Source organism: Hyaena hyaena, unplaced genomic scaffold (assembly GCF_003009895.1).
Source record: "Hyaena hyaena isolate Hyena2069 unplaced genomic scaffold, ASM300989v1 scaffold_1413, whole genome shotgun sequence".
Taxonomy (NCBI): Eukaryota; Metazoa; Chordata; class Mammalia; order Carnivora; family Hyaenidae; genus Hyaena; species Hyaena hyaena.
Window position 1 is genome coordinate 70864 of NW_024082038.1, and position 15061 is coordinate 85924.

Below are 15061 nucleotides of genomic sequence, written 5' to 3' on the forward strand. Positions count from 1 at the left end.
TCTCAAAGCTCCTGGATGCTCTTTTCTTCCTCTCCCTGTTCCAACCTTTTTTATTTTGTGTTTTGGCATAGGTAATTTCTATCGACCTGTCTTTAAGTTCACTGATCCTTTTCCTTTTGTTGAGTCTTGATAAGGCTGTACAACATATTCTTCATCTTTAATCCTGTGTTTTTACTATCTAGGATTTGAATTTGATTGCTTTTGCCCCCACCCCTACTGCCTGAGATATAATTGACATATAACATTGAGTTTAAGGTGTATAATGTGATGATTTGATACATGTATGTATTGTGAAATGATTACCACAGTAGGGTTAATTAACACCTTTATCATCTCACATAGTTACCATCTGTGTGTGTGTGTGTGTGTGTATGTGTTGGAAAAGAACATTTAAGACCTACTTGCTTAGGAATGTCAAGTATACAATATAGTATAGTTAACTTTAGTCACCATGCTGTACATTAGATCCTCAGAATTTATAAATCTTGTACTGGATGTGTATACCCTTTGACCACTATCTCCCCACTTCCCTTACCTCTCAGCTTTTAGTAACCACCATTCTACCCTTTTTCTGTAACTCTGGCTTTTTTACCTTCCAAATAGAAGTGATATTACACAGTATTTTTCTTTCTTTATCTCATTATTTTATATAGCTTAGTACCCTCAAGATTCATCCATGGTTCAACATTTATGCACACATACACCCTATATACATGTACATAGATATGTACGTAGATATATACATGTACATAAATATACATGTACATTGGACAAAGATGAAATTTTGTCCAATAATCTTGTTAAGTAATTTCTTTCACTGCCTCAGAGGTACCTTTATATATAATGTAGATGCCTTTATATACAATGCCATATGTAAATTGCCTTTGGGCCTGTCATGGATTGAAATAGTATGTACTTCAATAATTCATATGTTAAAATCTCAACCTCTACTACCTCTGAATGTGGCTGTATTTGGAGACAGGTCTTTATAGAGGTAATCATGTTACAATGAGCTCGTTAAGATGGACCCTATTACAATATGACTAATGTCCTCATATAAAGGGAAGATTTAAGCAAGGACAGGCAGGGAGGAAAAATAATGTAAAGACTCAGGCAGGAGACAGGCATCTTTAAGCCAAAGAGGCCTGATATAGATCCTTTCTTGACATTCAGAAGGAAACAACCCTGCTGATACCTTGATCTTGGACTTCTGAAACACCAGAACTGTGAGACATGGATTTCATCCACCCAGTTTATGGTGCTTTTTTATAGCATCCCTAGAACACTAATGTAGGAGCTGTAGGCATAGACTTTTTTTTTAGTTACTAGTGCTGCATAACAAATTATTTTCAAAGTTGGAAGCTTAGAATAACGATTTATTATGTTTATTGATTCCTTAGGCTAAACATTCAGACTGGAAAATGAAGATGGCTTGTCTCTACTGCATGATACCTGGGTCTTCAGCCGGGAAGACTAAAAAGATAGGTGCATGGAGTCATCTGAGGACTACTTCCTTCACATGTCTGATCCAGGGCTGGGACAATGGAAACATTGGAGCTACTCAGTGAAGCTCATACAAGTGGCCTTTCCATGTGGTTTGGTTTCCTCCTCCATATGGCCTTTCTGCATCCTAAAGCCATCATGGTTGCCCTTCTCACATGGTGGCTCCGACTTCAAGCATGCATGTTCCAGTGTATGAGAAATTGCATTACCTTTCATGATCCATTTTGAGAGCCATCCAGTCACTTCAGCCACACCCCTTTGGTCTAAGTAGTCATAGACCTGTCCAGGCTCAAGGTTGGATGGGGAGGAGGGTGATGTGAACAATTTTTTAAAACCTTCAAAATTTCCCGGAACTGTTTCTTCTGGAGGACAGGTATGTTTAATCCAAAACATTTTATTCCCTAATAGTTGTCTTTGCAAATCTTACTCCACATGAGGTTAGAGAAATAGGGTAAGGTCAGATTAAGTCATGTTTAAAAGCCAAGTGGAGAAATCTAGATGTGATTAGCTAAGAAAATAAAGATTGGTTTAGCTTTTTAGAAATAATATGTAAAGTGCAGTGAATGGAACACTCCATCTCCTTTTTAAGAAGAAGATCAAATACACCAAAGCTATTCTCTGAGAATGCTAAGGTGGGAGAGATTTCAGATCAACATGTTAATCAAAGCCTCATGCGCTAATCTAAGTGAGAGTTTGCCTGAGCCAGAAGCTCACTTGACAGAATCCGAAATACTGAAACTCAATGTCAAAAATATGGTTACATCTTGCAGTTTTATATGAAAGTCAATGCCAGACAGATGCAGTCTTTTCTTTCTGATGAAAATGAATACGTGATATACCCAACATGAGAAAAAGGACTCCTAATGTAGCTGTAAATCAACTGAACACCTGGTAGGTTGCTATGCTAGGTGTTATTGGAGGTATTGAGATAGGTTAGGGTGTTTATTTTGTTATAACTTAGCTGGGACAATTCGCATAGAAAGCTGAAATAAAAGTACAGAAAGGTGAAGTATTTTAGCTAATATAAAGGCTAGAGCTACATTCAGATTCTTCTGTTTATTCTAAGCAAGAGCTCTTTCTTGTGCTAATTAATGCCTCTTTAATGAGAAATCAAAATTTACTTTGGACTTTTCTTTGAAAGACAAGAATCAATTTTATCAATGGCTTTTGATTGGAAAGCCAGGAGGCAGGTACAAAGAGGAAGAGTTTTCATGGGAGGCCATCTCTCTAAAGTTGGAATGTACCAACCCCGATTTTGAGTGAGATTAGTGTGAGAGTTTCTGACCTTCAGAAAAAGGATCTCAGGCATACCAGAGACATTTAATGCTCTTTACGTACTCACAGGTCACAGTTTCCGTTCCAGTTAGATTGAAGCTACGTCATTTGTACTGGCTGAGGCTAAATGTACAAGCCATTCATGTGACCTCTGAGATGAAGCATAGGCTGATTCTTGTTTGCTCTTCCCCTCTTTTAATAGTGAAGTCACATGTTGAGGTATGACAAAGATTGTCTTCCTGAGTAACTAGATCAAGTAGAGCCCCCACAAACCTATACTGGATTTAAGTGAGAAATACATCTTTAGTGTGTTAAGCCCCTGTGATTTCAGGGGGTAATTTGCTATCATAGGAAAACATGGCTTATCATGACTAAATATACCAAAGATTTCTACGAAAGGTCTGAGGAGCAAAACTAGGGTTGAGAATAAGTGGTGACCAACAGCTATATGTATCTACCTCTAACTAGATTAAACAATATCTTTCAAGTTATAATTTATTATAAGATAATATAAAATTATAAGTGGTTAACAGTTAATCAATATGATATATTTCAAATAAAGAACTTGGTTTTTATAGATGAACCTCAGGGAAATGTCTGGTTCTTGTGTTTCAGCTCATCTCTCAAATTTTCTCTTTTCCCTACAAAGTAGACATTATTGGGCTCTTGTTGTATAACCCAAAGCATAAGGACCTGGCTGGTGCAGCCCCCTGACTTGCAGGAACACAAAGAGGAGAGTCTAATCAGCCCCAAAGAGTGTGCCTTGTTAATTCAACCTAATTTTTAGGGAAGGAACATTCACAATTTCAGGGGAAAAAATTTTAAATGATTCATGCAGCTCTGCTTTTCAGAATTTCTTTCCCAGACTATTTCCACATTCCTATTACGAATAAAAGTTTAGTGCATTTAAAAATAAGTGAAGGAAAAAGAATAGCTTTCTTTCCCATTGAAGGGTAGTCAAAAGTCCATTTCCCTGCCTTTCTATTCTACCAAGAAAGAATACAAGACATAAATGTATTCCAATTTTGCAAATTTGCTGTACAGTGCAATTTGATGTTTGAAAGGTCTTCCTTGGGATTGCATCCAAAGGGCTGAGTGACTATTTTATTAAAATGATCTCTTCTCTCAGGTGGTCTTTTGAGTGGATCTTGAGGACACTGGGGCATTGTAAGTCTCTTTTTATAAAAGTCCTGGATTGGCACACCCATATTTTCCTACTTCTAGGGATTATCAGAAGCTTGAAAATAAGCCTTTCTCTATATAGACAGATATACAAATGCATACGCCATTAAATTATAAGTAATGTAGAAATGTTGCCTGGCTGTTTATGAACTTCTCCAACAGGGCTGACTTCTGGATTTATAATTTAAGGAGAGATATGCATCAAATATATGTTAACTCAGGTAGATAAAAGGAAAGTTTAGATTTGTGTTTATGTATTATTCTCTGTGGTGAAATATTTCTTTTCAACATATGTTTTGTTAGTACTTGAAAATGCTGGGTTTGTACAGTGGTATATTGACAAGTCAATACTCCTAAAAATATTATATTACCATTTGCTCAGAAAAACACATGGACACAAGATGCTCCCCCCAAAAAAATATTGTCAGTCTTTGAAAGGCAATGTGTCTTTGTTCATAATGTTATGTATGTGAAGGCATGACACCAAAGATGTCACAGTAATAATTTCTGTTTGCTAATGCAAATGCCTGGTGCTGCTGCTGTCGCATTGGCAAGTAAATAAATCAGCACTAGCAAATCCAAAATCATTCTCCAGGCAGGGATTCTACTAAACTAATCACCTGGGAAAACAAACAAACACACGACAAAGAGTAATGAAGAAGCCCCTGAAATCTGGGGGAGTTGGGAGTGTTTTCTGGGAAGCAGGGAGGGAAGCAAAATCGACACATGATAGGTCACCCTTTATTAAACATGGAAGATAGGTCAAAGCTCCGTTCCAGCCTCATTAGATCAAACAAGGTGCTATTTGTATTCGTTTCTGAAAGACAACTAAGTTTATGCTGAAATATCTTGGTAATATATTTGGAGAGACAGGATGCTTCGGATGCTGAATGTTGGCAAGGACTAAGTTGTGGTAATATTACATTATCGATCTTGGGCAGGGCTTTTTAATACTATAATGAATTCAGGAAAGAATAAAATGAGATTGCCTTCTACAACGCATGATGTGACTGGGTGAGCATTACTTCAGCGTTCCAAAGATGGGGGACACGTAGCCAAGGATAAGCCAAGAGATGGAACAATTTCTGTGGTTAAACATCATCTCTTTCTCACTTGCGCCAATGGCAATTCTTCTCTCTCCTTCAGACCCCGTGGTTTTATTTATTTAGTTAGTTTTACAGTAATGTGCTCAGCAGCAGTTTTTGGTGATGTATTCACATTCTTTACACAGAATATAAATCCTGCAGGTTTTAAAAAACTGTGTTTAATACTACAGACTTATTTCTATCCAGATAAAAATATCAATGTTCATTTAAGGCATTCCTTTGTCAGCTGGTGCTTGATTTTTATCCTACCTTTTGAGATATGAGGGGTGGCTCAACTACAGAGCCCATATTATTAGTCAGCCTGACCAGCAATGGGTGCTCTAGTGAGATTTGGCTATGTTTGGGTGAAAGCAGTATCATGATGTCTTTCGAAGCCCACTGGGGATTCTAGTCTTGGCTGTTTCTTGAGGCAAATAGACCTGGCTGAGGTTTCTTATATCTAAAGTAAGGACACTGAACTAGGTGTTCTTAAAGCTTCTTTCATCTCCTATAACCATGCTGGGATCATGACAGTGACCTCCTGTTTATTTCCCCTTATGTCCTAACCACTTAGAAAAGGCTTACATAATAATGGTTTTAAAAGTGTGGGACTGGAAGGGACCTGGGGAAGAATCTAGTCCTGAATTTAAGCACTTCAGATAGATGAAGTATTGATCACATTTCAGGGTAATGGGGGAGATAGAAATTACTGAACACTTACCACACCAGTTGATCCTCAGAACAACAGTGGGTTGGTTCTGCTCTTTGGCCCCAGGAATCTCGGGGTTGGAGCTGTGCAGGATTATTTAGTGGGCAAGGGGCAGACCTGGGGTATGTAACCAGCTCCGTCTACTTCTAGGGTCAGAGCTCTTTACCCTAAACAGCCCCTTAAAAAATACTAATTGAAATAAGTTCTTCTCGGTACCGAAACTTTGCTAATAAATATACTTCATTTGAATGACTATGAAGTGAGAAATATGTGGGACTGATGCTGTTTCCATTGTACAGATGTAGAAACTGAGGCTTGGAAAGGTTATGATTTGTCCCAGGTTACACGTAAATCAGTGACTACATGGAGGGTGAAGCTCCATATATTTTCTCCTTGACTTTCCTTTCTCTACTGAGTGTAGAGGAGTCTATACACTAAGCAGACTCTGAAGCCTGAGTTGGAAGGGTCCAGTGGCAAATGCCAGCAGTCCTTTCTATATGTGTGCTTTGGGACACTCCTCTCAGCTCTGAGTTGTATGTAGCAATGTGCCCTTCATTGTATCGCTGTGAGATTCTGTGAGATAATGCTTGGGCAGAGAAGAGGCACAGTAAATGTTTCCCTCATTTTCCAAATCTGCTGGGTTCGGATGGAAACAGACATCAGTGGCTCATCTTTGTAGTGATGTTATTATGGCTGGAAATTGGATACACGGATTCTTCAGTTTATTGAATACAGAAGGTCTTCACAGGGCTGCATTTTGGGTTTCCGGGCCACTGTCATTGTATAGCCATGATCACAGACCCAATATGATTTTCAAAATAATTCAACACCATTGAATTTAAAAAAATGTTAACATACAGTGTTATATTAGTTCCAGGCATACAATATAGTGATTTGGCAATTCTAGTGATTTGGCAATTCTGTACATTACTCAGTGCTCATCATGGTAAGTGTGCTCTTAATCCCCTTCTACTTCATCCACCTGCCCCACTCCCCTCAGATAACCATCAATTATCTATAGTTAAGAGTCATTCTTTTCTTTTTGTTTGTTTGCACCTTTTTATCTTCATTTGCTTTATTTCTTAAATTCCACATGAGTGGAATTTGTCTTTTTCTAACTGACTTATTTCACTTAGCATTATATTCTCTAACTCCATCCATGTTGCTGCAAATGGCAAGAGATTATTCTTTTTTATGGCTGAGTAGTATTGCATTATATATATATACCATACCTATATCACATCTTCTTTACCCATTCATCTATTGATGGCATATGGGCAGCTTCAATAATTTGGCTATTGTAAAAAAATGCTGCAATAAACATAGGGGTGCATATATCTATTCAAATTAGTGTTTTCATATACTTTGAGTAAATACCCAGTAGTGGAATTGCTGGATCATATGGTAATTCTGTTTAAAAATTTTTCAGAAGCCTCTGTACTATTTTCCAGTGTGGCTGTACCAGTTTGTATTCCCACCAACAATGCATGAGGGTTCCTTTTTCTTGACATCCTTGCCAATAATTGTTTCTTGTGTATGGTTTTTAAGAGACTCTTTTTTCAAGTTTGTTTATTTATTTTTGAGAGAGAGAGAGAGAAAATGCATCTGAGTGGGGGAAGGATGGAGAGAATGAGAGGGAGAGAGAGAGAGAATCCTAAGAAGGTTTTATCGTGTCAGCACAGAGTCTGATGTGGGGCTCAATCTCATGAACCCTGAGATCATGACCTGAACCAAAATCAAGAGTCAGACACTTAACTGACAGAACCACCCAGGTGCCCCTGTTTCTTGTGTTTTTGACTTCAGCCATTCTGACAGATGTGAGGTGCTTTCTCATTGTGTTTGGTTTGCATTTCCCTGATTGTAAGTGAGTTGAGCATCTTTTCATGTGTCTCTTGGCCTCCTGTATGGAGGAGAGACATTTCTTTCCAGAAATGTCTTTCAGCCCCATTGAAATTTAAGCATAAAAAAAAACATTTAAAGAAAGTTTTAGTTTCAAAAACAACAATGACTCAAAATCTGTAAACAGCAAACACAAATAAATGTCCTTAATGGTTTGTATAATGTTGCTGACCTGTGAAATAGAAGTGTTAGCATTCTTGGCATTCATGCTGGTGTCTCCATTTCTTTTGACATATGGTGGTGGTGATTATTTCATACTGAGCATAAATGTCAATAGGCACCTTTCACCTTGACAAAAATTTTTCTTAAATGTATAAGAACCACTTAAGATGAACAAGTTAAATATTTTAAAAATCACTCCTTGAAGAGCCTAAGTGTCCATCAACTGATGAATGGATCAAGATGTGGTTTATCTATACAATGAAATTACTACATGGCAATGAGAAAGAATGAAATCTGGCATTTGTAGCAACATGGATGGAACTTGAGGGTGTTATGTTCAGCAAAATAAGTCAGGCAAAGAAGGACAGATACCATATGTTTGCACATATAGGTGGATTGGGAGGAACTTAACAGAGGACCATGGGGGAGGAAAGGGGGAAAATAGTTGGGGAGAGGGAGGGAGGCAAACCATGAGAGACTCTGAGAACAAACTGAGGGGTGATGGGGGTGGGGGAGAGGGGAAGGGGGGGTGATGGGCACAGAGGAAGGCACTTGTGGGGATGAGGACTGGGTGTTATGTGGAAACCAACTTGACCATAAACTAAGAAAAAAAGAGAAAAAAAAATCACTCCTTGATTTTAATAGTAACTTGGTTTGATGTAGCTGAATGTCCACTGGATTATTCAATCTGTCAAAAGGGTGATGCATACATGTCATGAATTAAGCATTGTGTGCTCACGATTGCTCATTTTAAGGAAAGTGCCCCCAGCCACATACTATACACAGTACTTCCCAAAAATCTTCTAAAGATAATGCAAAGATTGTCCTTAGCCTGGGTATCCAGCAGAGGACAGTAGAGTCCCAGTTTTCTTTTCTGACTGATCATTCCTTTCAGATGACTCCACTTGTATAGTGTTCTGAAGCTCTCAGGTGGCTGACATGTAATTGCAGACATTAAACATTTCAGAGGAGAAACATAAAATGTATTGTGAGGTCAATGAAATTCTTTGTCAAGATTTCTCTGCAGATCTGACCCCTAACATGACAGTGCAGAACTGGAAGATCTGCCCAGCACTCATTGGCTGGCAGTATCATGCATACAGTGAACTTCATGGGTCAAACATTTTTGTGTTATGTTAATAACAACAGCATTCTCTGTGACTGTATTAGGGTAAGATCTTACCTGGCTGCCTATAAAGGAGTTATGTCATTTTCATATTTTTTCCCATTGCTTTTGAGCTTTGACTTTCTCTTGAGCAACAGAGTCCTGGGATTTTATAAGCCAGAAGGAGGTTTATGTTCTTTCTCCTTAGACCTCCAATTTCCTTTCTCCCTCCCAGTTTTTCCTGGAAGTTGCCTGGCATTTTGGCTTAAATGCAAAACAAAGATCTTTTTTCTTTTTTGCAAGAGAAATCCTCAAAGGTCAGAAAGGAAAATAGAGAATCTTGGTGGGTGTCTGGAGGTGCATTCTCTTGGTGTTTTACGTGTCAGTCTGGGTAGATGGAAATGCTATGTGTTATTTATCAAAGAGGTGCTGTCTAATTCAGGCACCATAATAAACTATTTGTATAGTCAAGTTGAAATAAGATGTTATGGGCATAAGTAGTTCAGAACCACTAATTCATATGGTTTGGTTTGGTTTTGTTTTAGAGAAAATCATGAAAAATCTTGGGCAGTAACAGAGTGTGGCTTTCTGCAGTCATTCTACTGTTTATGGTCTGTGCTGCAGCTGACCAGGAGGCAGTCACATTACAGAACATACCAAACACCTAGTAAATAAACGGAGAAAAATGCACAAAGGACTACACACACACACACACACACACACACACACACACTCTTAATTTAGAAATTCTTTAAATGACCTGTTATGGATTGTAGCACCAACTCAGTGACCACATGGTTCTATGGCATCAGGAAACCCTTGAAAGTTACGGTTAAGGATTTTGTTCCTCTTGGAGACTTCCTCAAACAGAAGCTCTTCAAACCAGACTTACTTCATGAAGGAAATACTAGCACTTAGCCCATAGTAGGTCCTCAGTACAAAATCATTGCATGAATGAATGGCATGGATAATTATTTTTTTAAAAATCAGGACCAAATGAATTGATTATTTTCACTAGACATATGAGACCTATTTTTTCCCATTGCACACTACACTTTTTTTTACTGTTTAAAATCATATTTCAGTCCATTGATTAAGTTTTCATATCAGTCTTTCAGAAATGATTGAAATCTAATCTTTATGACATGAGTATATTATACTATAAGATTAAATAAAATACAAATGTCTTTATTAATCACATGCTATGCTAGGTAAGGTGAAATAAGCAAAGAAACCGGAACACATTATCCTTGCCCTTGAACTTTACAATATAAACAGGGAGATGAGGCCATCTCACGTGGACATACAAGGATAGTATGAAGACAGTTTATCATTCAGAGTTGGATTTCTTTATTGTAGCAATTCTTATAATTTACATTAGGAGTAGAGAACACTGGAGACAGATGTGGTTGAGGATAACTACATGAATGAGGTAGGACTTGAACCAGATATTGAAAGTGGAATGCCATGGGGCAGGAAGGTGAAGGGTATTCAAGGCAGTAACTCTACTTGGACCCTGAAACAGACTTTGCTTATATCCTTTTTAGAGTGCCTGTTGTACTCTCATAATTATTTCCATGGATGTCCCATCTCCTCTATTAGAAGTATGAGCTACTGAGGGGCAGGGACCCTGTCTTAAATATCTGAGAGTCTTCCACTTTGCCTGGCCCATAGTAGAAAGTTAAAAAGCACTGACTGCATGAAAGAACAAGGTTGAGAGCTGGAAGTGAGCTTGGCATGTGTGTAAGATGTAAGATGTGCAAGGTGTAAAGTGAAGAAGAGAAAATGGGCTCAGTAAGAAAATTCCATTGGTTGGAGCAGAGAGTTTGTGTGAAGTGTATTAGAAATAAGTTCAAGGCATCAGTGGATAGTACCATCAGGGTAATCAAGGAAGACTTTCAATGAAATATGGTAGGAATAGGGAACCACTTAAGCAGGAATGTGATATAAAGGTAGTGCTATAGGAAATTTTTCTGGCTGTGATGCACAAATTATCATCAAAACTGTAAAGCAATAGAATTTGACAATACAAATGCTTCTAAATCAGCCATTCTTTTTCTCTAATCTAAAATGACGGGAAGGCATCTGGGTGGCTCAGTCCGTTAAGCATATGACTTTGGCTCAAGTCGTGATCTCACAGTTTATGGGTTCCATCCCTGCATCAGGCTCTGTGCTGACAGTTCAAAGCCTGGGGGCTGCTTCAAATTCTGTGTCTCCCTCTCTCTCTTCCCTTTTCCAACTTACACTCTTTCTCTCTCTCAAAAATAAATATTAAAAAAATTTTAAATGATGCAGATACACGTGTAAGTGATTGGTCAACACAGAGACAAAGCAGAAGAAAAAAATGATCCCTAAAAGACACAATAAAGTCAGAAGAGGAACCTTGAAACAATGTAGAACTTCTTTCTTGAGCATGTTCCAAGTAGATTCATATTTCTTTACTATTCCTAATTTTAGCAGTGAACTAGGGGGTAATAAATGACAGTCATTAACATGTAATGAATAGACTTATGTGGAACATGGGGGAAGTTTTGTCTGAAGCAAGAGCTGGTTATCCTAACAGGGTGATATTGAAAGTTCAGGGGGAAAGTTCCTTTGATATGAAGATGTTCTTACTAGGAACAGCTCCTACTGCCTGGAGAAAAGCATTTTTTTTTTTTCCCCAGAGGGATGTATTGTAAACAGGAAGTGTTAGAGAATGAGATTAGCAAATTACCTGTTTGACTTGTGACATGTGTGTATAATGTTGCTCAAAATGAGCAAAGCAGCCACAGGTATGGGGGGTTAGGCACTGAAACGGGGGTTAGGCACTTGACTTCAGGCATCAGGAACTGTAGTGGAAAGACATGTGTTTGGTTGGCAAGGGCTTATTAGTTTAGCCTTTTCACTTCATTTGTAAATGTGGGGAAAAATCATCATTCAAGTCACATTTGGGGATTATTCATTCTTTAAGGTCAATTCAGATATTCTATCCCCAGGTGTAATTTTCTCTCTGTTCCTTTGACTGCCCCTCCTCTGTGTTCCTGTGGATTTTATATCTATCCTATTTATACTGATCATATTGTATTTTTAGTACATCCAATTTTAATGGCTTTTATGCCTCTCTCCTACTACTAGAGCCTGGTTTTATTTTTTTGGGGAGGGGGGAGGTCTACATTTCATTATAATTATTTTTGTATGCTCAGAACAACTACCCTGGCAATGGACAAAAATGAGTACTTTACTGGTGCACCTGGGTGGCTCAGTTGGTGAAGCATCTGACTGCAGCTCAGGTCATGATCCCTTGGTTCATGGGTTTGAGCCCTGCATTGGACTCTGTGCTGAGCTTAGAGCCTGGAATCTGCTTCAGATTCTGTGTCTCTGTCCCTCCCCCACTCTCTCTGTCTCAAAAATAAATAAATATTAAAAATTTTTTAAATGAACACTTTACTGAGGACAGCACGGTGTGGTGGCCAGAATGTAAGCTTTGGGCTCAGATTTATGTTTAAATGTCAACCTAGACAAGAGTTGAGAATTTAGGCAAATAACATAACATTAAACAAATTTTTTAATGTTTTATTTATTTTTGAGAGAGAGATAGAGACAGCATGAGCAGGGGAGGGTCATAGAGAGAGGGAGACACAGAATCGAAAGACAAGCTCCAAGCTCTGAGCCAGCTGTCAGCACAAAGCCTGACACGGGGATCAAACCCACAAACCGTGAGATCATGACCTGAGCTGAAGTTGAACGCCTGAATGACTGAGCCACCCAGGTGCCCCCAACATAACATTTTAGAGCCTTGTTTTTCATCTCTGAAAAATGAGGTTAACAATACATACCGCACACACCTGAAAAGAATTAGAAGAGATGATGGTGTGTAATCATTGCAAAGATTAGGGCCACCAAAATGATCTCTGTTTTTTTATAATTTATTTTTTTAATGTATTTTTTATTTTTGAGAGGGCGGGAGAGAGAGAGAGAGAGAGAGAGAATGAACCGGGTAGGGTCAGAGAGAGGAAGATACAGAATCTGAAGACAGGCTCCAGGCTCTGAACTGGCTGTCAGCACAGAGCCCAACAAGGGGCTTGAACCCACGAACCGTGAGATCATGACCTGAGCCAAAGTCGGCTGCTTAACAGAATGAGCCAGAGGCACCCCAGATCTCTGATTTTTTCTGAGCCCTCAGTGTGGTCCAAAAATTCTTTGTTTTCCTAATAACATCTCTTTCCCCATTACTACAGCCGTCCTACATCTTCACATGCTCATTGCTTATTTATAGCGAGGTGGCATATATACATGTAAAGCTCATGTGTCTAAGGTAGAACTCATTATCCTAAACCTGTTCTTCTTCTTGTGTCCTCCACCTCAGTAAATGAAATTGCCATCCACTCAGTAGGTCAGTCTATGGTCTGGGAATTCGTTCTTGATTTCTTACCCCTCTTTGCTCTCCACTCCTTATTAACCACTGAGCCTTGTCAATTAATCCACTACTCCAGCCTGTACTGTCAACATTCTTGAATTGTTCTCCATGATAATCTGTAAATGGGAATCCCACCTCCACAGCTGTATCCCTTTCTCATCGATTCATATTTACAACACATTAATGTGAAGACTTCCAGACCATCCATGTTTGACTGTGTCTGTCTACTTGTGTTTATCTACTTGTGTTTCCTTATCATAGTACTTATTGTGCTATATTAGGATACACGCTTATTTGTAATTATTCCTACCCTGTGAACTCTCTGATGAGAGGGAAATCATGTTTGCCTTGATAGCACTGTATACAAACAGTATACATGTTTGTATACAAACTGTATACAAACAGTAGATGGTAAGGATGCTTGAAACATTTATTGAAAGAATCAAGGAACAAGGCTACTAGCCTAGCTACTAGTATATCATAACTCTTCTTCTTCTGCTCTTTACTTTCACTCTGTTTTCTCTTCTACTTATTATAGTTACTGGATATAATTGCCATCATTATTATCAGCATCATCACCATCATAATTACAACCATCAAACATCACCTAATATTACCTCTAGAATAGCAGGGAAGTGCTAGTAACAATTGCAACCTGGATGGTAGACCAGAAGAAGAGGCTTCAGGGGCACGAGGAAAGTTATTCGGAAGACTTTGGGATAAAGAAGGGCATTTAGGACTCCTCTCAGACCTCTTGTTTCATTAATTTCTTTTTGAAGGAATCTTTGGGAGGAAGAGTAGCAGGTACTCTTCTCACACTGATCTTCCTGGATCACTAGCCTGACTGCTCTCAGTGGAAACAGAAATGTTGACCACATCTCTAGCAGCCTAGCCAGTGGACTCCATCTAGGCTAGAGTTTTGAATGAATTAAATGAACTTCATTCTTCATTTCTATACTTTGGTTCTCATTTTTTTCTCTTTCAGTGTTTTCTTGCTCTCTTTGTCCCCAGAGACCCAGGACTATCATGCCTGGAAGTGTTTAGGTCTTCACCCTTAAATACAGAGATTAAGTGAAGAAAGATTAGGCAAGTTGCTAAAAGTCACATACAACTAGCTGTTTGCACAATCAAGGTTAGAATTTCAGTTTTCTGAATTCCAGGCTAGTCTTTTCTACCATATTTATTTGCCCACTGATAATTCACTGGCTGAAATATATAAATGAGTTTGGAAAGGAGCAAGAAGATTGTGTGTGTGTGTGTGTGTGTGTGTGTGTGTGTGTGCGCGCGTGCGTGTGTGTGTGTATGTGAGTGGGAATGTGAACATATGTGTTTTGCAGGTGAGCAAGTGTCTTCTGTTGCTTATTCCCTTCTTTTTGCCATCTCGCACCGTCATGACTCTTCGTATTCTCTTCCATTTTCCTATCTTCTCCTCCATTTGCTCCATTCTCTGCCTATATTCTTCTCTCTCCATAAATTGCCCCTTTTGTAAAACACCCTTCACTCCTCCCCAAATTCTTATCCCCTTCATCTTTTGACTTCTTATTTCTCCTTCCCCTGACTCTGATGGCTCTGAAGCTTCCATGGATCCCTAAAAAATGTAAAATGCTGGATTTTTAAAGGACATTAAAGATATATAATCTTGATTCATTTATACTATAGCCAGTTTTATAAGGACTATTTGATGGCCAATGAGCCTTTGAAAAGCCTTAACACCTTTTTTTTTTTCCTGAAGTGGTAATGTT